The sequence below is a fragment of the Zea mays genome, chromosome 4 (genome assembly GCF_902167145.1).
Source record: "Zea mays cultivar B73 chromosome 4, Zm-B73-REFERENCE-NAM-5.0, whole genome shotgun sequence".
NCBI lineage: Eukaryota > Viridiplantae > Streptophyta > Magnoliopsida > Poales > Poaceae > Zea > Zea mays.
This window is the reverse complement of record NC_050099.1, coordinates 140001727-140023500: the sequence shown is the minus strand read 5'-3', so window position 1 is coordinate 140023500 and position 21774 is coordinate 140001727.

Below are 21774 nucleotides of genomic sequence, written 5' to 3'. Positions count from 1 at the left end.
CGATGAACTCAGGAACACGCGAGGATTTAGAGTGGTTCAGGCCACCGGAGCGTAATACCCTACTCAACTGTGTGTTGGATTGCTGTGGAAGCTTGAGAGATGAGAGTCTAAGTCTAAGTTTGGTCTGTGTGTGGACCTCTCTTTGTAACGTTGCATGCCTCCCCTTTTATAGCTCAAGGGGGCGCGTACAAGGGTGCTGAGCCCCGACATGTGGGCCCAGAAATATAATGGATGTCATACTTGGAGTTGCTGGAGCAATCTTCTTGCACCCTGACATCCGCGATCTACGCGATATTGGCGTACAGGGGAAGCTTCCCTGGCAACACATAAGTGATGATGGACATATTGCACCTTGCAGCACGGGCGTACTATTTGGTGATGGACTAGACAGGCACGCTGCCTGCAGGATGGCCTGGACGTCGCCTGCCAGCTGAGTAGATAGGTCACAATAAATGCTGAGGCGGCACATCGCCTGTCAGCAGGGTGGAAAGGCGGCGCGTCCTCTCCGCAATAAATGCAGAGACCGCGTGGCCCAGAGACCTTACGTCAGGCTTAGCCCGCTAGCTTACGTCATGGGCAACAAGCCACGTGGCAGCATCGGGTCTCCGCCTGAGCAGGGAGCACAAGCGCACAGGATAAAGCCTGGACACGTGTCATCACCGGACCCTTGCTTAGGCCTGGGTATCCGCTGTCCGGGACCCTACTGTGGGTGGCCCGGATCCCGCTCAGAGGGGTCCGGACCTCACCCAAGGGGTCCGGCTTGCTTGCATGGGAGCCCTGGACCATACTCGGAGATCCGGGTCGTGAGTACAGGGGTCCGGTGCTTTCTCGAGGAGGTCCGGACCTACTGATGGTATCCTGGAGTATACCACCCTTTCCGGCCATGCGGCGGCCCCGGAGCTGCCCATGCGGAAAGGTTGGGTGATGTTTGCCGCGCGACTAGAGATAGCTACGTGGGCACCGTGTCTCCATACTGTAGTAAGGGGTACCCCTGATTTAGGGTACCGACAGTGGCCCCCGGGCTCGCCTCAGGGGAGGGAACGAGCCTGCAGGTGGGGCCAAAGCTGGTTTTGTTTGATCGTCACGCTGCTTCTACGCGCTCGCGGGCGCAATTACTGCCGGTACGCCTTTGGTCATGCTGACTGCCATGCCTGTCTCCGTGGCTGACTGACCCGTCACTTCCGCACTTAATGTCTTTGTTGGGCCATGCGCGGGGTTCCTCGAGACCGCTGCATTGGTTTTGAAAATTTAACTTCTCCTTCTTCTGCGGCGGTCCCGAGGAGGCGCGGTATTGGCACGAGCGGCGGTTCGGCTTCTCTGCACCCTGGAACCTGTGCCCAAGGAGGGTGACTCGTGGGCCCGGGCCCCCGTGTCAGAGTCTGGGCCACTGGTTTTGGCGGAGGCGAAGAGGCGCACTACCGCAGGTCATGGCGTGCTCTTCACGCGTCGGTTCGCCTTCTCCGCACACAGAAACCGGCACGCCAGGTGCATGACATGTGGGCCTAGGCCCCCATGCCAGAGGTTGGACCGCTGGTTGCGGCGAAGACGAGGGGGCGCACTACCGTGGGGCGGTAGCACGCTCCTTGTGCGGCGGTTCGCCTTCATGACCGTTGGTCGCGGCGAAGATGAAGGGGGCGCACTACCGCGAGGCGGTAGCACGCTCCTTATGTGGCGGTTCGCCTTCTGCGCACTCGAAGACCAGCGTGCCAGCTGTATGACTTGTGGGACTGGGCCCCGTGTCATAGGGTGTCGGTGTTTTGGGTCCGACCGTGCACCCGGGGTTGCCCCTCAAGGTGCTTTTTGGAGTAGGACGGTGTTACTGACTTTAGCTCGATGGTTCGTGCCAGATGCACGAGAAACAATGGACAATTGTGTACAGGTTCGGGCCGCTTTGAGATGCATAACACCCTACGTCCTAGCGTGAGTACTTTATGTGGTGGGTTACAAGGAGGTTGTCTAGTATTGGAAACGTAGAGAGCCGGTGTGGGTGGCTAAGTAAAATGAAGTCGATCGTCTTGAAGGGGTGCCCCCTAGGCCTTATATACTCGACCGTGGGGTATTACGTGCGGATATGATAACGACGTGTGCCTAAGTAATAGTGAACTGACTGAGTCTGTCTTCCTATAATTCAGTTGACCCATCCTCGCTCGGTTCCGATGTACGGGGTTCCTGCACGGGAAGGTCGGGTCACTGTTGTGATCACTACTCGAATTCGTCGGGCCGTCTGGGCTTGCGTCGATCTGATCTTGTGTCGATCCGCTTCACTAGGCGTTCTTTCCTAGACCCACGAAGGGATGATCTCACGAATTATTAGGCCCACAGGCCTTTCGTGAGGTCTTTTATCCTTCTGGTGGACCCAGGGGATATCTGTCCCCCACAAGCCCCCGATCTTCGGGTTGGTTTTGAAATAACCGGCCCAAAGATCCAAGGTCCAGCTTGTAGTTTTTTTAACTTTGATAAGGAATAATTCGAAAGTAAGTCTGCTGGGCCATTGCTCCTGAACTCTGAGTGACCTAGTAAAAACGATCTTTTACTGTTTTCTTCCGTTATTACTCTTCAAAACTTGGTGTTCTGCCTTGAGTTTATGCTTTAGAGGTCAGCATTTTGATTTTTTAGGACTCGAATTTCATTGGGTGCACCGAAGGTGCACCCAATGGGTGTAGCCCCCGAGCTTTGAATGGATTTTTGTAAGTAATCCATTCGAAGGTCTTCATCTTAAGCCTTCTCAAAAATTACTTTTATCTTCACTTTGTGCTTTTTCAGAAGTTAGCCTTGTCTTAGTTTCACTCTATGCTTTAGAGGTTAGCATTCTGCCTCTCGGGGTAGATGATTCATTGGGTGCACCGAAGGTGCACCCAATGGGTGTAGCCCCCGAGCTTTGAGTGGATTTTTGAAAATAATCCGCTCGAAGGTCTTCATCTCACGCTGCCTTTTTTTCCTTAGAAATCATCCTTTCCTTTTTTCGAATGCTTTAGAGACCAGCATTATATCATCAATATTATGCTTTAGAGATCAGCATTCGTTTTTGTCTTCAAAATCGAGCACGAGATCTGTCCATATCTTGCTAGGTCTGGCAATTTATTTGATCTGCGACTGATTGGACGTTCGATAGATGGCCTTTTGGCTAGTCTTCATATCACTTCGTGCTTCAATGCTTCTGTCGATTAGACTTGTACCTCATCAGCTATATTTGGCTTTCCTTTGATACCTGTTGATATCTCCCTTCTGTCTTGAGGTATTCATTACGTATACTGTATGGATGTGACTGCTTGGGAAAATCTATAGAAAATTCCTAGACGTCCCCCCAATGGGTGTAGGCAAGGGACGGCTTGGTGCGCTGAGGGTTTAGCAAACTGCTTCTGAGTAGTAACTTGATGTGACTGCGGGTGTAATCATATCGCCCAAGCAGTTGACTGAAGTCCCAATGGGTGTCGTGTTACGTGGAACGGCGTCAGCCGTCTGACGTGTCTCCAGACGGTTTGAATTGCATATTGAATTTTTGCGACTGTTCGGTGGCCATGGTAGGAGGTGAGCGGTTGCCTTCTTCTTCTATAAATAGTGTTCTTGCTTCTCCGACATTTTCACATCTCTTACCACTGCTTGTTGTTTACTTTCTTCTCTTTCCTTCTACTCCACCATGGGCAAGAGCAAGAAGGGTGGTAGTTCTTCGCATCACTCCGGCTATAAGCGGAAGCGTGAGCCGACTCCTCCCTTGGAGGACTTCGGCGACTCGGAGTACTCGGAGGAGGAGTTCTCCTCCGAGTCCGAGGGCTCACCGGTCCATGCCTCTGTGGCGGAACCACCCGAATTATTCCAGCTTAAGTGCCTGAGTCACGCCTCAGGGGCCGCAACACACTTAAATCGGAATAACCCGTCAGTCCCTCAGATCTAGTCTGATAGAGCCACTTAACCAGGATCAAATTCCACAATCTCACTCGAAGGTGAGTCACAGAAGAAATACAATAAAACAGGAAACCTTAAATTAAGTACTGAATTATTACATAGATCGGAGTTTTTTGAGTAGCAAATAAGAGTTCACGAAATAAAATGCAGCGGATAATCGATGTCGTCGGCATTGAGGAAATGGGCAAGGCCTAGCCCACTACTCCTCGTGCTCCTCTCCTGCCGGAGCAACATCCCACTCGACCGTCCAACCCGGTGGTAGGGTGGTAGGCCAAGTCACACCATCAACCATATCCTGAATCGTACCTGCAAAAAATTGTGCCACAAGCAAGGCTGAGTATACTAATACTCAGCTAAACTTAACCGGTGTGAGGAATCTACTCCTCTACCTCTAGACTATGCAGCTGTTTGGCTGAGGGGTTTGGTTTGCCAAAAGCACTAGCTGTTTCTAACATAAATTTTAACTTTTCAAATTCTAGCATCATTATCTTAGCTAGGTTTGCTCCTTCTAAGCATACATGGTAACAAGCATTTAGTTCAATCAACAAATTGTCTCATGTAACCTCATTTCACTTCTTACTCGATGTAGTACAAGGGGTCAAGCAGTCTCATTAGCTGCGAGAAGCAGACGATTCGAATCGAGTTTTTTTATCCTTGCAAGGTAAACCTAAACACACGACATGTCAGGGCACTCCGTCCCCACACATGTCAACCGTCCCCATCGATTCCCCGTTCGTGTCCAGGCCTCACCGCCTTGGCATACAATGCTCCACTGACCCCGGCTGCCACCGTGCAGTGACCGCACTTGTACCCACCATAGCTAGCATGGGATACCCAGTCTCAGGTCGCATGAGGGATAAAGTCCGTGCCCGGCTTCACTCAGGTACTAGGTTTATCGGTTACCAAATTTCTCGACATGTGCTTAGTACGTTCAAAAGCTTGACTCAGGTATCCACACATTAATCCTTAATTCCTTTTCCCCGTCTTATGGTCAAGGCATCCTCCCTGGATCCAAGTCCATAGACTAACATAGATCCCGTTATCAAGATGAATACAATCAATTCCTGACCTCGTGCGAGTGCTAGAAAATCACTCGACTTCTACCGAGATCCTGATTAGCAAAGCAGCTACTCGACCTAGCATACTAGTATTCATCTCAAAAAGGAATCCTAAGTTCATGCAACTAGAGGTTTCAAGCAACTCCTACACTTAAGTGCACATTACAATCCTACAAGCATTAAGTGTAGTAAAGTAGCATATAATAATACGGTTATGCATATAAACCGGGGCTTGCCTTCAATAGCTGGGGCTGCGGGGAGATCCTCAATAGCAGCCTCGGGAGCTTGCTCCTGATCTTCCTCTTGGACAGTCCCTTGCTCGGGGATGAGCACGTACTCTCCGTCGGCGAGATTATAATCTAATGAATGCAATGCGTAAGATATATGCATGATATGATATGTGCTTTAGAAATTTAAACTTTTGATGGTGTATGATCTACTCGAGTTAGATAGAGCTAAGTCTTGCTTATATGAGACTTTTGGTGGTATACTTGGTAAATTGGATCAAACTTAGCTAAGTCAAGTGGTAGGTTCATTTTTGGGGTTCCATCGAATTATTTTTAAGGTCTTTAGTGAGAATTGTCAAGAATTCAAGTTGGACTTATTGGAGTGAGGTTTATTTCTTCTTTCTTTTTCTTTATTCTCTTTAAGTTTTTGGAGTGGGTTTGAACTACAAGTCACCTTAATAAATTTCCAAAAATTCTGCAAAAATTACAGTGGCTTATTACTGGTGTATAATTCTCTGTCTCCAAATTTGGGGTTCAAAAAGTGAATAGTTTGCTCTGGACAAAATTACCAAATTTTAGGGCAGAAGGGGTGATTTGAACTACAACTATCATTTAATAGTAGGTAATTCTCTAAGACTTATTTTTGCTGGCCTTTAGATACTATAACATGACTTGGTACAAATTTCTAGCCATTAATACTTAATAGTTATTTTACTAGGATTTTCTAAAGTTTCTAGCCAAAGGGGTGCTTTCTACTACCACTATATTTGAAAAATATCAAACAACAGATTTCTGATTTTTCCTAGCTTCTATTTTGCGCAAGAGCAATCTTTTTGCTTAAGGGAAGGGGTGGTATGCATTAATTGGATTAAATGGCCTTTCTTACAAAATATTGGTAATAGGTATTATTTTGCATCCTTCCAATGGGTTTGTATTTTTCTCTGGTGGCCTATCTCAATATTGATCTAGCAAAATTTTTATTTGCCCATTATTGCATTATTATGGGTTATTCATGGTTTATTTGGAATATGACTCATTATCATATTATATTTATTTACCCTACTTAAAATGATGGGCTGGGGTGTTTATTATTTTTGTAGTGGGGTTCTGGTGGTTACAAGTCCACTGGATTTTTATTATTAATTTTGGGTCTGGTTTTGTAATTCTAATAATTGATTTCTAGTTGGAATAATGCTAAATAAAACATTTCACTTTGAATCTGATTTGGACTAGAGGTTCCTTTATTTTTCCTAGGTTCTTTGTTACTTAGGCAAACTAGGAAAAATAATTTCATCCACTGGTCATTAATTTCTAAGGCCTTTCTGATTTTCCTAAGATTTGGGCAGAAATGGCTTTTGATGGATATCTACACTAAATTTTTCAATACTGGGGTTCTTACTATTTTTAAACAGTATTTAAATGGGGTTTGAATATCTACAAATTTTCTTAGGTTCAGCACAGAAGCATAACAAATTTTCCTTAATTAAACAAGGTTTGGTCAGTTTCTGTATTTAATTTTAAACTCTAAAAATTTGAACAGAAAGCATAGGGTTCAGTATTTTTAATTGATAGTTCATAATATTTAGAATTTAGCAAAATTGGTTTGACAACTTTTGGTTAAGTATTCATCAAGTTATGAATTTTCTAAGTTCTCTGTTTATTAAAAAGGTTAAACATAAATGATTAAATGGAAAACTACTTTGCAACGGGGTCCCTGGCGGGTGTTTTAAGTTTTCCTTACAGACGGGTCCCTGGTTTACTATTCAATTGAGTCACTGACATCTCAGGAAACCCCCTGGATTCTTCTAATCCTAACCCGAGGTCCTTCCCCCAAATTAAACAGTACCCGCGGCGGAAGAAAGGGTGGAGGGGCTTACCGGCGGCGAGACTACTCCGGTGAGGTGGCCGAGGGTGTAGGGGAGGTCCTGAGGGTCACAGCGATGTGCGGGTCGTCGTCGGGGATGGTCGGAGTTGGCCGGTCCGCGTGCGCAGGCGGGGGAGCTCGTCGGCGGCGAGGAGTCCGGCCTTGTTGGGGGCCTTCGGCTTCCGAAGGTCCTCAAAAACATGATTTAACAATGCCTCTGGAGTATAATGTGTGGACAGGGATCTTCGAACAAGAGCCCACGGTGTGAAGAAGCACGGAAACAATATGAAGGATGGAACAGAGCCGAAGCTGTGCGCAAGAGAGCTTCGGCATGATGGCAGAAAAGAGGAAACCGACTTAAAGAGGAAAAGACTATCTAGACCCAGATAGATTACTATAGAGTTATTGTCAAAAGCAAAGGGCCTGGATGTAATTTTGCATGGGCTGCGACCCGTGCCTATAAATAGGTGAACAGTATTCCCGTACTGTTCACGCGGACTTGGCATTTGCTTTCGCATCACGCTTGTACCCTTGCTTTCCTTCGAACCGAAGGTACATTTATAATTTGTTATTGTTGATATAGTAACGCAAATAAAAATAAGTTGATAATAATGTTTAAAGTGTTTATGTTATTTTTCATATCTTACATATGAATCCTTCTTCATCATTTATTGTGCTTACGAAGGTTTTTCCTTCATAACCTTCGTCCGGAATTCATTATATCCGAAGGGAGATAGTGCTTCAAAGGACGAAGGACTTTAACATTTAACACTTTCTATGTTGCCTTGTTCTTAACTCGAAGCATTTGAGAACAAGTCCCCAACATTGGCGCCCACCTCCGGTGAACTCACTTCCACCTTTTGAGTTTCGAACACCTTCGGCAAGCATAGACCTCCGTCATGCCGCCAAAGAAAGCTTCAGCAACAGGGGATGCCGCTCTGCAGCTGCTGGACCCCAACCAGGAGACCCTCTCTCTTCGGGAGGCCCGAAGCCAGAAGAGGAAGGCCACCAGTCCAACGCCTCAGGAGGACGACTTGGATCAAGAGATCAGAAATATGGAGATGCTCCATCAGCAGGTGCAAAGGAAGAAGGAAAAGATGGCTAGGCTAGCTGACATGCAAAGGCAGATAGACGAAGCCTCTGAAGAAGTTCGCCATCTTGCTCAAGATGAGCAGAACCGAAGGCCTCAGCACAGAGAGCTTCATCAAGATGGCTTTTTCAACGAGGATGACTGGTATGAGGATTTCCATCATGGAAATTTTGCTTTTGATGATGCTTCTCCTCTATCAGCAGAACTGCAGGCTACACCTTGGCCTCCGTCTTACAAGCCACCTCAACTCCCCATGTACGACGTACACTCAGATCCGAAGCAGTTTCTGATGAGCTACGAAGCAACGATATCTTCCTATGGTGGCAATACTGCAGTTATGGCGAAGTCTTTCGTCATGGCTGTCAAGAATGTTGCACAAACCTTGTACTCCTCTCTTCGGCCAGGAACAAACACATCATGGCAGAAGCTGAAGGATATGCTGATCACCAGTTTCCAAGGGTTTCAAACGAAGCCGGTCATCGCTCAAGCTTTATTCTAGTGCACCCAAGATCACGAAGAATATCTTCAGGCGTATGTCCGAAGGTTCTTACGCCTGAGGGCACAAGCGCCAACAGTGCCCAATGAAATTGTCATTGAGGCCATGATTAAGGGGCTTCGGCCAGGACCTTCAGCCCAATACTTTGCCAGGAAGCCCCCTCAGACTCTGGAGAAACTGCTTCAGAAGATGGATGAATATATCCACGCTGACAATGACTTTCGACAGAGAAGGGAGGAAGCTTATAGGTTCTCCAAAATAGCCAGGGGCTTTGGAGGGAGAATTCATCCTAGACACGTCAGATCGATTCATTCCACTCAGAATGATGACAGGGGAAGCCAGCAGCAGAGGCCACAATATTCCTCCCAGGCTTCGGGGCAGCAACAGAGCTATCCTCGGCCTCCAGCTCCAAGGGGCAGAGGTGCCAGGGGCTTCGGAGGAAGGTTTGGGGATCAGCCCAGGAAAATTTATTGCCTATTCTGTGGTGAGGACAAGGGCCACACCACCAGGATGTGCCATGTCACCATCCAGAAACAAAAGGAAATAGCAGAGGCTGCAGCCCAACAGAGCCAGCCGAAGCAAGTTATGCATACTGCTTCGTACCACTCGCCTTATATCCCAGAGTATGTGGGCAACCACCCTACAGCTTCTGTTGCTTTGGCAAGTCAATCTCAGGCATCTTGGCAACAACCTCCACCTCCACCACCAATGCAACGAGGCCAGCAGCCAGAAGGGAGTCAGCATACTCAACACCAACGAGACTTCAGAGAAGAATTCGAAGCTCGCACAGTCAATAGTACTATGCCAGAATCGAAGCACATTTACTAACAAATATCCTACCTCGGCAGCAGTTTTTGCATTCAGTATCATTTTCTTTTTAATAAGGAACAATTATTGAAAGCCTAAATGTTTTTTGTTGTTTTCAATTTCTTGTAATAGCTTCGCTTTTGCCATAGTAAAAATATACTTTCTCCATAGAATAACGGAGTCCAAAAAGTTGCCGAAGCATAAGAACTTATGGTTACAAGGAGAACCTCCAAAATAACAAAAAGTCGTTCCTAAGGGAGCGCAGCGTAAGTTTTCTGCTCAAAAGTCGTTCCGAAGGGAATACAGATCTTACAGCAAAAAATAAACGTTGATTCCGCTGAAGTAAAAGGCGAAGAAGCTCCTAAGGGAGGCTTACAGCGAAAACTAAACGCTAATTCCGCTGAAGTAAAAGGCGAAGAAGCTCCTAAGGGAGGCTTACAGCGAAAAATAAACGCTGATTCCGCTGAAGTAAAAGGCGAAGAAGCTCCTAAGGGAGGCTTGCAGTAAAAAATAAACGTCGATCTTCGGCAAATATCATTTTGCATAACATCACATCATCACATCATTTGCATAGCATAACATCATACATCATATTGCATCAATGACGCAAGAAGGGGGTTTCAATGTTGATATTCGGAGATTGTTTCGAAGAAACAGTGCAAAGGCACAAAAATAATTATTGAAGAAGCATACCTTCGTCAAACTCTAAAATGAAAAGATCTATTGGTTACTGATTTTACGAAGATTGGATGTTTCTATGAAATATGGATATTATTTACGAAGCATGAAAAGAAGGGAAGGTGTTTTTTCGCCGAAGGCTCAAAAACGGTATGTATGTAAAGTTTCATGCATCGTATAGAATTGAACCATAAATAGCTTATATATTACATTCAAAGTTACAAAATATTACACATATTGTTCAACAAATATTACATTCCAAATGTCTTTACAATAACATCTAATCTTCCCTTAGAACTACTTCTGCAGCTTCGTTTAGTAGTTGATCAACAACTTTGTCCATGATAGCTTCGGCCATTTTTCTAATTTCGTCATCCCCCTTTGCGATGGGGTCCGCTAATGGCTCGGCGGGCTCTGAGGGAGGAGAAAGTGCGGCTGTGTTACAAAGTGTAAACAAGTTCGAAATCAAAAAGTTACAACAAAAAGCCAAAAACTAGTAGTCAATACCTATTCGCCCTTCGAGATCCGCACTTTTCTCGGCGGCCTTTGCTACTTTTCTAGCGTCATGAATACCTTTTTCGCTTTTCCGTATAATTTCTTGAGCCATCTCCCGGCCACAATTTTCCCAGTTGTCGGTGAAAAATTTTCCACCAACCAAACTTGCCTCGGCCGAAGGGTCTTTTATGTCTTCAGAAGATAAGTCAGCTTCGGTTTGTGCCAAGGATTTCACGTGATCGCAGCCTTTTTTCTCCAAAACAGTGGCAATCCCCCTAGTACCCGAGAAGGCACATATGTCTCCGCGGCTATTCAAAACTTCTTCAAAAGCTTCAGCTTCGTGACTGATCCATCCAATTGGGCCCTCGGGGTCGCCCCTTATGAAATTTTCTTCACTTGAGAATGCGCCAACGCTGGCGAAGCTGGTTCTTATTTTCTTAACACATTCTATAGATTTTTCATAACACCTTTTCTTGGATGCACGAAGTTCTTCAACGTTTTTCTCTAAATGATTTGCCCATTGTTCACTAATTTCTCGTTTTGCTTCTTCAACTGTGCATTCTTCTTTAGCTCTGGCTAGCTGTTTTCGAAGATCCTCAATTTCGCGCTTCTGAGCCTCAGCTTGAGCTTTGAAAGCAGCTTCGTCTTCTTTTATTTTATTCACCAACGAATGTAATATTTTATCTTTTTCGAGACCTTCGTTCCTTAGTTCAATCACTTTGGAACGAAGGTTGCTCAAGGCTATGGTACACCCTTCGTCTTCAGCATCTTTTTGTGCCCTGAGGGCATTGCTAAGTATAAGGCCCTGCAAAAAATGCGTTAATAAGTTCAAGCAAATGAAAAAATTTTGGTTTCAAGGATTAATACAGAGATCTCATTTTTCACCTTTAAACTATTGTACACTAAGCTGTCGGCCAGCTCGTTTTTTGACAACACCGAGAGCCCATCTTCTAATGTTGGGAATCCGAAGCTCTTGCTCATCTCTCGAGAGACAGAGATCTCCTTGCTGTCAGGGAGACAATACAAGAAGTCTTCTTCTCCGCTGCCGTTGAATATCAGCGCCCCTTTTGGATATTTCAATTTTTGTGCATAAAACTGAGCTTCTCTTTTTTCTTTTTCGGTCAGATTTTTACCCGAAGCATGACGTAAGACATAGTCAGAAGCTTCAAAAGATGCTTCGGGAATAGGTGTGGAGATTTTCTCAGATAAAATTTCTTCTGTAGATTCTTTTTCTATTTCTTTTTCAAATTCCAAGAATTCCCTCTTGGTAGGCTCTGAAAGCCCAGTTTTAGTTTCCGCTTGACTTTTGGCAGCTTCGGCCTGAATTTGTGTCTTTGGAGTTTCGGCAGCTATCTTCGCAGTAGAGCTTGAAGATTTTATCGTTTCCAGCACATCTAGCACGTTAACCATTCTTTTCCTTTTGGGAGTTGTTGAAAGGTCTTTTTGTGCCCTCGGCATTGGCATTGGCACCTCAACTCTTGCTGAAGGACTTAAAATTTCCGATGTCTTTGTCTCTTCAGCCCTCGGTTCTTCTATTTTTTCCATCTCCGGCATTACGACCGGCTCTTCAATATTCTACAGGGGAGTTGGCTCCTTGGCTTCGATGGCCGAAGAGGTCCCACCGACAAACTCAGGCACTGTGGCCGGTTCAATATAGCGTGGCTGGTGCGTAAGAACCTTCATCTTTTTCCTCTTCGGCGCTGGCTCACCAGGAGCGGCTGAAGCAACTTCCTTCACAGAAGCCGTATCTTTTCTTTTTTGACCCTGTATTGGGTAACGGTAGTCAGGATAGTCGAACCCAATGGCATCAAATACTCGGTTGAGTCTTTTCTTCTTCCGGCCTCCGAAGGCCGCAGATAGTGTAGTATCTTCTGCCTTCGAGTATGATCCAAGCAGTTCATCGCTTGTGGCCTCAATACATTTTAGCCAGTCGTCATCTAGCTCGACGAACTTATCTCCATATCTGAAGGTGTATTTTAACCTAACTAGTCCACCTTCGTCAGGTTTGCTGATGGTTTCCTTTGGCATTTCCCACTTTTCTACAAGTGGCCATACTCTGAAGGCAATATGCTCCTGGATCAAATCCCTTGTCCCGATGAAAGAGCAAACCACGCCGAAGGCCCTCTGGCATTCTTCGGCTGCTCCGTCAATTTCCACCTTCGGTTTCCGAAGGCCGAAGCGCTGCCAGATAGGGCGCATAATGATATCTTTAATATCTTCTCGCGTCTTCAAGTCGTTTTTCACATAGAACCATTCCTTCATCCAGTCCCCGGGCCATCTCTTCCAAAAAGTTGGCACGGGACAGCTTGACCCAGAGCGGGCACCGAAGCTATAACAGCCAAAATTGTTATGATATTGCTCTTTACCCCATGGTTTCGTCTCATATAATAACTCATGCATGCTGCAGAAACTTTTTGCATTTGGCTTCAAACCTTGGCTCTTCACGGCCCATACAAAGATTCCCATCCTTATGATTGCTTCGGGAGTAATTTGATGAAGGCAGATTTCAAATATCTTCAAAACTTCTACCACGAAACTGCTCAAAGGAAACCGAAGTCCAGCCTTGAAGAAACTTTGGAATATAACGACTTCATTTTCCTCGGGAGTAGGACAAGTTTTCTCTCCTTCGTCAACCCTCACAATGGATAAATCCCGAAAATATCTACCTCTCATATTGACAAGATGGCTTTGTTTAATGCTTGATTTTCGAAAAACTGCATGGCTTGATCGCCAGGGTCGATCTTCGGAATCTTCACCACCACTTTCCACATCATAACTGTCACTATCACCAGTGTCTTCAGATAAACCCTCTAAAATCTCCTTAGTAATCTTCTCTGTATTTGTCTTTGCTATTGATTCAAGAAAGCCGAGATTCATCTCCTCGGAAAGGCTCAGCTTCGACTCAGCGACAGCTTTCTTGTCTTCAGACATCTTTGAAAATGCTGAAAAAGTGCTCTCAAAGCCGAAGCTTAAAAATTTAAAAAAGCCAAGCAAGTGTTGGTGCGTAGGAGCTAAAAATTGAGTAAGCAAGAGCAGATGGCAAGAAAGCGTGCCAAATGAACTCGTGGTGAGCTCTTATTTATACGCCTAGTACGTTGAAAACTGGAGGGTCCCGCTTGTCAATGACTGTTGCTATTCTAGCAAAGGGAAGGTGTTTTTTCGGACCTTCGGCTTAAGGCCTTCGTCCATGTCGCAATCTAAATTTATCATTCTAACAAATTAATATTGCGAGGGGCTACTGTTGGAGGCCTTCAGCTTCCGAAGGTCCTCAAAAACATGATTTAACAATGCCTCTGGAGTATAATGTGTGGACAGGGATCTTCGAACAAGAGCCCACAGTGTGAAGAAGCACGAAAACAATACGAAGGATGGAACAGAGCCGAAGCTGTGCGCAAGGGAGCTTCGGCATGATGGCAGAAAAGAGGAAACCGACTTAAAGAGGAAAAGACTATCTAGACCCAGATAGATTACTATAGAGTTATTGTCAAAAGCAAAGGGCCTGGATGTAATTTTGCATGGGCTGCGACCCATGCCTATAAATAGGTGAACAGTATTCCTGTACTGTTCACGCGGACTTGGCATTCGCTTTTGCATCACGCTTGTACCCTTGCTTTCCTTCGAACCGAAGGTACATTTATAATTTGTTATTGTTGATATAGTAACACAAATAAAAATAAGTTGATAATAATGTTTAAAGTGTTTATGTTATTTTTCATATCTTACATATGAATCCTTCTTCATCATTTATTGTGCTTACGAAGGTTTTTCCTTCATAACCTTCATCCGGAATTCATTATATCCGAAGGGAGATAGTGCTTCGAAGGACGAAGGACTTTAACATTTAACACTTTCTATGTTGCCTTGTTCTTAACTCGAAGCATTTGAGAACAAGTCCCCAACAGGCCTATCCAGGGCACAATTGACCAATCAAACGGGTCAGAGAGCTTCACCAGGGATCAAGGAAGGTGTGCGCGCGAGGAATTGAAGAATGGCTCACCGGAGTGTCCAGTCTACGCGCGCAGGCGGGCGGCCGAAGTCCGGTGAGGTCGATCTTCGCCTTCCGGTGAAGTTCTGCCAGGTTCGAGGGGTTGGAAAGCTTCACGGGCCAATGGCGGAGCTAACCGAAGCGCTGGCGCGACTTGGGGGTGACTCGAGTGGGCTGGCCATGGTGGCCGAAGCTCTGGCGGCAATGGCGGGCGGAAAGGAGCTCGCCGGAGCTAAGGAGGGGTGTCTGGCTGGCGATGGTGAGCACGGGGCGAAGTGAGGCGCGCTCGAGAAGGCTTTATAGGCGCGGGCGAGCAAGGCCGAGGGCGGGGCTCTGACAAACGCTCGGGGCGTGCGTGGCGAACGCCAGTGCACGCTCTGGCGTCTGGCACAGCGTCGAGCACGAGGTAGCGCAGAGAGAGGTCGAGTTCAAGCGCGGATTGGCCCCAAATCTTTGAGATTATGGCCATGATCCCGTTGAGAGATCTCTTCCTCTCAGGTTCCTTTGTCGTTTGTGTGTGGAGGCTAGCAGGTTTGGCTGACTGGATTAAGAGATAAAGGGGAGAAATCTGGTTTGTCTCACTATCGCACACATGGAGAAGATCTCTGGTTTGACGTGTCCAAGGCACACGTCCCAATGCCATCTTCTGGTACAAGACAGAGAGGTTAGTTATGCACGTTTTTGTCAATGGGGCCATTAGGATTTGAGTTAGGGATCAAGGTGAACACGCTTGATCTTTGGCTCAAGGTCTGAAATTCAGAATTCTGAATTTCAGAATTCCCTAATGAAATCCCACTTGAGAGGCTTGTTCAGGGTTTTATTTAAATTGTTTTGGCCAAACTTCCATAATCTTTGTTGTTGCTTATTTAGTATACTTTAATGTTTATAATTGGCCCAAGCCATGATTCTATATTCTTCATACTCTTTTGCCCCTTTCTCTTGAATTTTGTTTATAGGGCTCAATTAGGGTTTTTATTGGGGTTGCACATTTTGCCTTTTTGCAAAACCCATTTGTTTTGAACATGATACTTTTGAGTATAAGCTTAGTGGATCCTTTATTCTTAAGTCAATTTGATGTTCATGCTCAATTTTGGTTCACATAAGATGATGGTTCTTGGGTTAGCACTTGAGAGAAACCCTAGGTGACACTGGGGTGTCACAGCCTCTCCCCCGGCGTCGTCTGATGACTCAGACGACTCCCAGGGGATCGCCCCAGAGGTGTGGACCTATATCCGGGCCATCGAGCGCGCCGGGCTCGAGGGCTCGGATGAGTCGGAGTACTCCTCGGACGAGGAGAACTCCTCGGACGAGGAGAATTCCTCGGACTCGTCCGAGGAGGGCGGCGGCGGCGATGGCGGTGACAGCGACGACGACGGAGGCGATGGTGACGGCGGCGGTGACTGTGGCAAGGGCGGTGACGGCGGCGGCAAAGGTGGCAGCGGCGACGGCGGCGATGGCAGCAAGGGCAGCAGCAGGGGCAGCAACAAGGGCAGCAGCAAGGGCAGCAACAAGGCCAGTGGCTAGACGCCACTGGTTTTAAATGTTAGTATAGATTAGTAGTAGAAGTAGTATTAGTGAAATAATGTAGTAGTAGTAGTTAGTAGTATAGTGTAGTGAAATATGATGTAGTAATGGGGAGGACATCAACTAATAATGAGTTGATTTGTAAGTTCGGTAGTGCTTCCCTTTTATAATGAAGAATGATTTCGCCCAATTCTGTGTGCACCATTTTGCCTTCCTGTCAATCGTCGATCGTATTAATGCTTACTGCAGATGTTGTTTCTGAATGTAATGCTTGAGTAGCGACTTAGAATCGTCGAGTCGCGCTTCAGACCACCTCCTTCGCGATGTCAGCACTTTAGTGGTAGCAGTCGAGTCCTTTGGAGTCACGTTGTCGCTTTAGGAATAACAGCCGAGTGATCATCGACGATGTCGGCGCTTTTAGAAGTGATAGCCGAGTGATAGTGGGCCACGTCGGTGTTTTAGAAATAATGACCGAGTGATTACTGGTGATGTTGGCGTTTTAGAGGTAACAGTCGAATCCTTTAGAGCCACGTCACTGCTTTAGGAATAAAATCCGAGTGACTGCTGGCGACGTCGGCGTTTTAGAAGTAACAACCGAGTGATAACGGGCCACATCGGCCGCTTTGGAAACAATGGCCGAGTGAAGTCTGGTAATGTCAGCGTTTTTAGAAATAACAACTGAGTTAAATTGGGCCGCGTCGGCCGTTTTGGAAATAACGGCCAAGTGATGACATGGCACACCAGCGTTTTAGAAATAACAGCTGGGTGATGACTGGGCGCTTTTTAGAAATGACGTCTGGCCCGGGAAAACCCCATATGTACTGCACTGTCGCATGCCTCTGCATTCTGTGCCCTAGTTTTGCTTTTCTGCATCCAGGCTGTTGGGGGCCTTCGGCTTCCGAAGGTCCTCAAAAACATGATTTAACAATGTTTCTGGAGTATGATACATGAACAGGTACCTTCGGACTTAGGTCAAAACCACAGTGTGAAGAAGCACAAATAATACGAAGGATGGCGCAGAGCCGAAGCTATGCGCAGGGGAGCTTCGGCGTGATAGCAGAAAAGGAAACTGACATAAAGGGGAAAAAGGCTATTTAGACCCCGATGGATTACTATAGAGTCATTAGCAAATGTAAAGGGCATGAGTGTAATTTTACATGGGCTGCGTCCCGTGCCTATAAATAGATGAACAGTGCTCCCGTACTGTTCACGCTGACTGGGCATTTGCTTTTGCGTCACGCTTGTACTTTTGCATTCTTTCAAGCCGAAGGTACATTTGTAATTTGTTATCATTTCTATTTTTCCATAATAATAAAATAGAAATGACTTAATAATAATATTTAAGTGTTTATGTTATTTCTCATACTTTATGTGAATCTTTCTTCATTATTTGTTGTGCTGATGAAGGTATGTCCTTCATAACCTTCGTCCGAAATTCATTATATCCCAAGGGAAATAATGCTTTGAAGGACAAAGGACTTTAACGTTTAACGATTTCTGTGTTGCCTTGTTCTTAATTCATAGCATTTGAGAACAAGTCCCCAACATTGTTTTTTTGGACCTTCGGCTTAAGGCCTTTGTCCATATTGCAATATGAATTTATCATTCTAACAAATTAATATTGCGAGGGGCTACTGTTGGGGGCCTTAGGCTTCCGAAGGTCCTCAAAAACATGATTTAACAATGTTTCTGGAGTATGATACATGAACAGGTACCTTTGGACTTAGGTCAAAACCACAGTGTGAAGAAGCACAAAGAATACGAAGGATGGCGCAGAGCCAAAGCTATGCGTACGGGAGCTTCGGCGTGATAGCAGAAAAGGAAACCGACTTAAAGGGGAAAAAGGCTATTTAGACCCCGATGGATTACTATAGAGTCATTAGCAAATGTAAAGGGCATGGGTGTAATTTTACATGGGCTACGTCCCGTGCCTATAAATAGATGAACAGTGCTCCCGTACTGTTCACGTTGACTGGGCATTTGCTTTTTCTGGTTGCATGGCAGCAGCTCAAGCTTCGGGTCAGGAAGTCACCTTAGAGGCTGGCGCTCCTGATGATAGAGTTTTGATTTCTGCTGTTGACACTGACTTGGTCACCACTGATGCATTGCGGGTTGCTCCGGGTGTTGATCCTTCATCGAGCCATCAACTGATTTCCCACGACTTGGGAGTTCCTTAGTTCTTCTCCAACCTCCAGGTAATTTGGTTTTTCCTGATCTGGCTGTACCCCGGGTGTGATATTATCCTTACGCTCATTTGTTTTTAATGTCAGGCATTGGTTGATGAAATGGCTGGTCAGCTGAGGTCGCAGGGTGCTTCTGTCCCGGAAAGAGCTCTGTCTCTGACGCATTGGAATCCAGTGCTGCTTCAGTGGCGGGTATCTGATTTGGAGATGGCAAATGCTGGTTAGTGCCCTTTGTTTCTTTTTTGGCTGCTTGGCTAATCTGCTTCTTAGCTGAACACCCTTGCTTGACTGTTTCTTGATAGATATGGCCCGACGGAATTCTGATCTTGAAAAAAAATATTCTCAAGGTCAGACTGAATTGACCCGGGTTTCTGCTTCTCTGAATGATGCCAACACGCTGAACTCCACTCTCCTTGCTCAACTCGACTCTGAAAAGGTGACCAATGAATTAAGCTTTACTTGGCTTTATCTGCTGTGTTCTTAATGTTTGTTTGGTGTCGGGGAACTGATTCTTGTCCGCAGGAAGAGAAACGTGCCCTTGTAACTTCTCGCGACAACCTTGACAAGCTATACCGCGATGCCAGCAACTTGTTGACCATCTTGGAGAGGAGCCATCGCTTCACCATGGAAGATTTAGATAATCATCATTATAAGCTGCAAGAGTCCTTGGATGATATGATTCGCCTCAGGCAATTGGTGTCGAACAAGGATACTATCATCAAGGATCTGCGTGCTTCCAAGAAATCAGTCGTCCAGGAGATAGAAACTGCTCGGTTGGCTGTCAAGGCTGCTGAAGAGACTTCTGCTACTCTGAGGGCCCAACGCGACAAAGCTATGGACAAAGCTATTCGCGCGGGGCGGATCCTGATGAGGAGACTTGGCGTGGTTGTTCCTGACGACATAGTGGCTGACGTGAATGCCGCTCCAGATTCTTCGAGTCGCCCTTCTTCGTCGGTCGCTCCTGAGAAGAACATTACCAAATAGAAACACTGAATGTTTTGTATACGTGGTTAGTGTGCTCGGATATTCCATTAGAAAACATTTTTCAGTACTGAATGCCGTTATTGTTTTTCCGTTGTTAGGATCCGACGGTATCTACAATTGCAGAAGTAAATTCAATGCGATGGTTTTGAAGTCTCTTTGCATTTTTGCGAGGCTTAGAGGTCGCCCTAGGATGAGTGATTGCAAACATGTTTGCGTTGGATCGAGTAGGCACGAGTGTACTGTGCCGATTTAAGTCATTGCCAACTTAAACCGACTGCTCTTGTTAATAGGGTATAGTGGTCACCCCGAGTTAAGTAAGCGTGAGCATGTCGCACCGCCTTAAGTCATCGCCGGCTTAAGCCGATTGCTCCGTTAATAGGGTATAGTGGTCACCCCGAGTTAAGCAAGCGTGAGCATGTCGCACCGCCTTAAGTCATTGCCGACTTAAGCCGATTGCTCCGTTAGTAGGGTATAGTGGTCACCCTGAGTTAAGTAAGCGTGAGCATGTCGCACCACCTTAAGTCATTGCCGACTTAAGCCGATTGCTCCGTTAGTAGGGTATAGTGGTCACCCCGAGTTAAGTAAGTGTGAGCATGTCGCACCGTCTTAAGTCATTGCCGACTTAAGCCGATTGCTCCATTAGTAGGGTATAGTGGTCACCCCGAGTTAAGTAAGCATGCAGGTTGTCAGTGAACAATTTCAGTGCCTTTGAAGTCTTTTTATTGATGATATATTTCCCAGTTTACAGAATACATTGTCGTCCCAATAGCTTTTGAGATATAGCTAGGGGTAAAACTTCCTGAGATGTTCTATGTTCCATGAGTTCCCAATTTCCGTGCCGTCCGTTTGAGTGAGACGATATGATCCAGGCCGAGTGACTTCTGCTACTATGAATGGTCCTTCCCATAGTGGTGACAGTTTGTGCCGCCCTTCCCCCGTAAGAATTCACCGGAGGACGAGGTCTCCCACTGCGAAGGATCGATGTCGTATGGCCTTGTCGTGATAGCGCCTCAGAGTTTGCTGATACCGTGCTGACTAAATCACGATGTTCAATCGTTCTTCTTCTAGTATATCAATAACCTCCAGTCTGGTAGCCTCAGCTTCTGCTATGTTTTCAAAGATCAACCTCGGTGCCCCAAACTTGAGATCAGCAGGTAGCACTGCCTCCGATCCGTAGACCATGAAGAAAGGAGTATTTCCATACAGAGCTCGGCTAGGTTGAGTTCTCAGGCTCCAAACAACATAAAGCAATTCTCTAATCCACTTTCCTGCGAACTTCTCATTATTGTCGAAAACTTTCTTTCTGAGCGCTTCCAATATCATCCCGTTGGCTCTTTCTACCTGCCTATTGGCTCTTGGATGCGCCACCGAGGCATATTTGATCTGAATGCTTTTTTGTTCGTAGAAGTCGAAAAACTCTGAACTTGTGAAATTGGATCCCAGGTCGGTTATGATGCTATTCGGTATTCCGAACCTGAATATTATGTCTTGTATGAATTCCACTGCCTTAGCTAAAGTTAGAGAAGCAATGGGTTTGAACTCTATCCATTTAGTGAATTTGTCGATAGCAACCAGTACATGAGTGTATCCTCCTTGAGCTTTCTTGAAAGGTCCAATCATATCCAGTCCCCAGCATGCGAACGGCCAGGTTACATGTATGGTTTGCAGTTGCTGTGCTGGTAGATGCTGCTGTTTTGACAAGTACTGGCAGGCTTCGCACCTCTAGACTAACTCGGCTGCATCATTCTTTGCTGTTGGCCAGTAGAAACCCGACCGGAAGACCTTCCCAACCAGGGTTCCGGATGCTGTGTGTATCCCACATTGTCCAGCATGGACCTCTTCTAGCAGCTGCTTCCTTGTATCTGAGAGAATGCATTTCATGAGGACTCCTGATGCGCCCCTTCTGTATAGCATCTCCCCAATGAGAGTATAATGAGCTGACTGCCTTGCAATTTGTTCTGCTGCATTTTTGTCATCTGGTTCCTCCTCATTTTTTATGTACCTGATGATCGGCTCCCTCCAGTCATCAGAATTTTACTCTGGTTGGCTCAGAGTATTGCATTCTTCTACCCGATCCAGTGAAATGCTCGGGTGCGGTATTTCTTGAACAAAAACTCCAGGCGGGACCTGAGTCTGACTGGATCCTAGCTTGGATAATATATCAGCTGTCGTGTTCCGATCTCTCTCCACATGATGAAATTTCAGACCTTCAAATTTGTCTTCTAGTTTCCGGACAGCAGTGCAGTATTTTCCCATGGAATCATTCGAGCAATCCCATTGTTTGTTTATCTGACTTATGACCACTAGTGAATCTCCATATACCATCAGTCTCTTGATGCCCAATGATATGGCAATGTTCAGTCCATGAACCAGAGCTTCATATTCTGCTGCATTGTTGGATGCTGGAAATAACAATTAAAGAGCATATTTGAGTTGTTCACCTCCAGGTGCAATAAAGAGGATCCCGGCGCCTGCTCCCT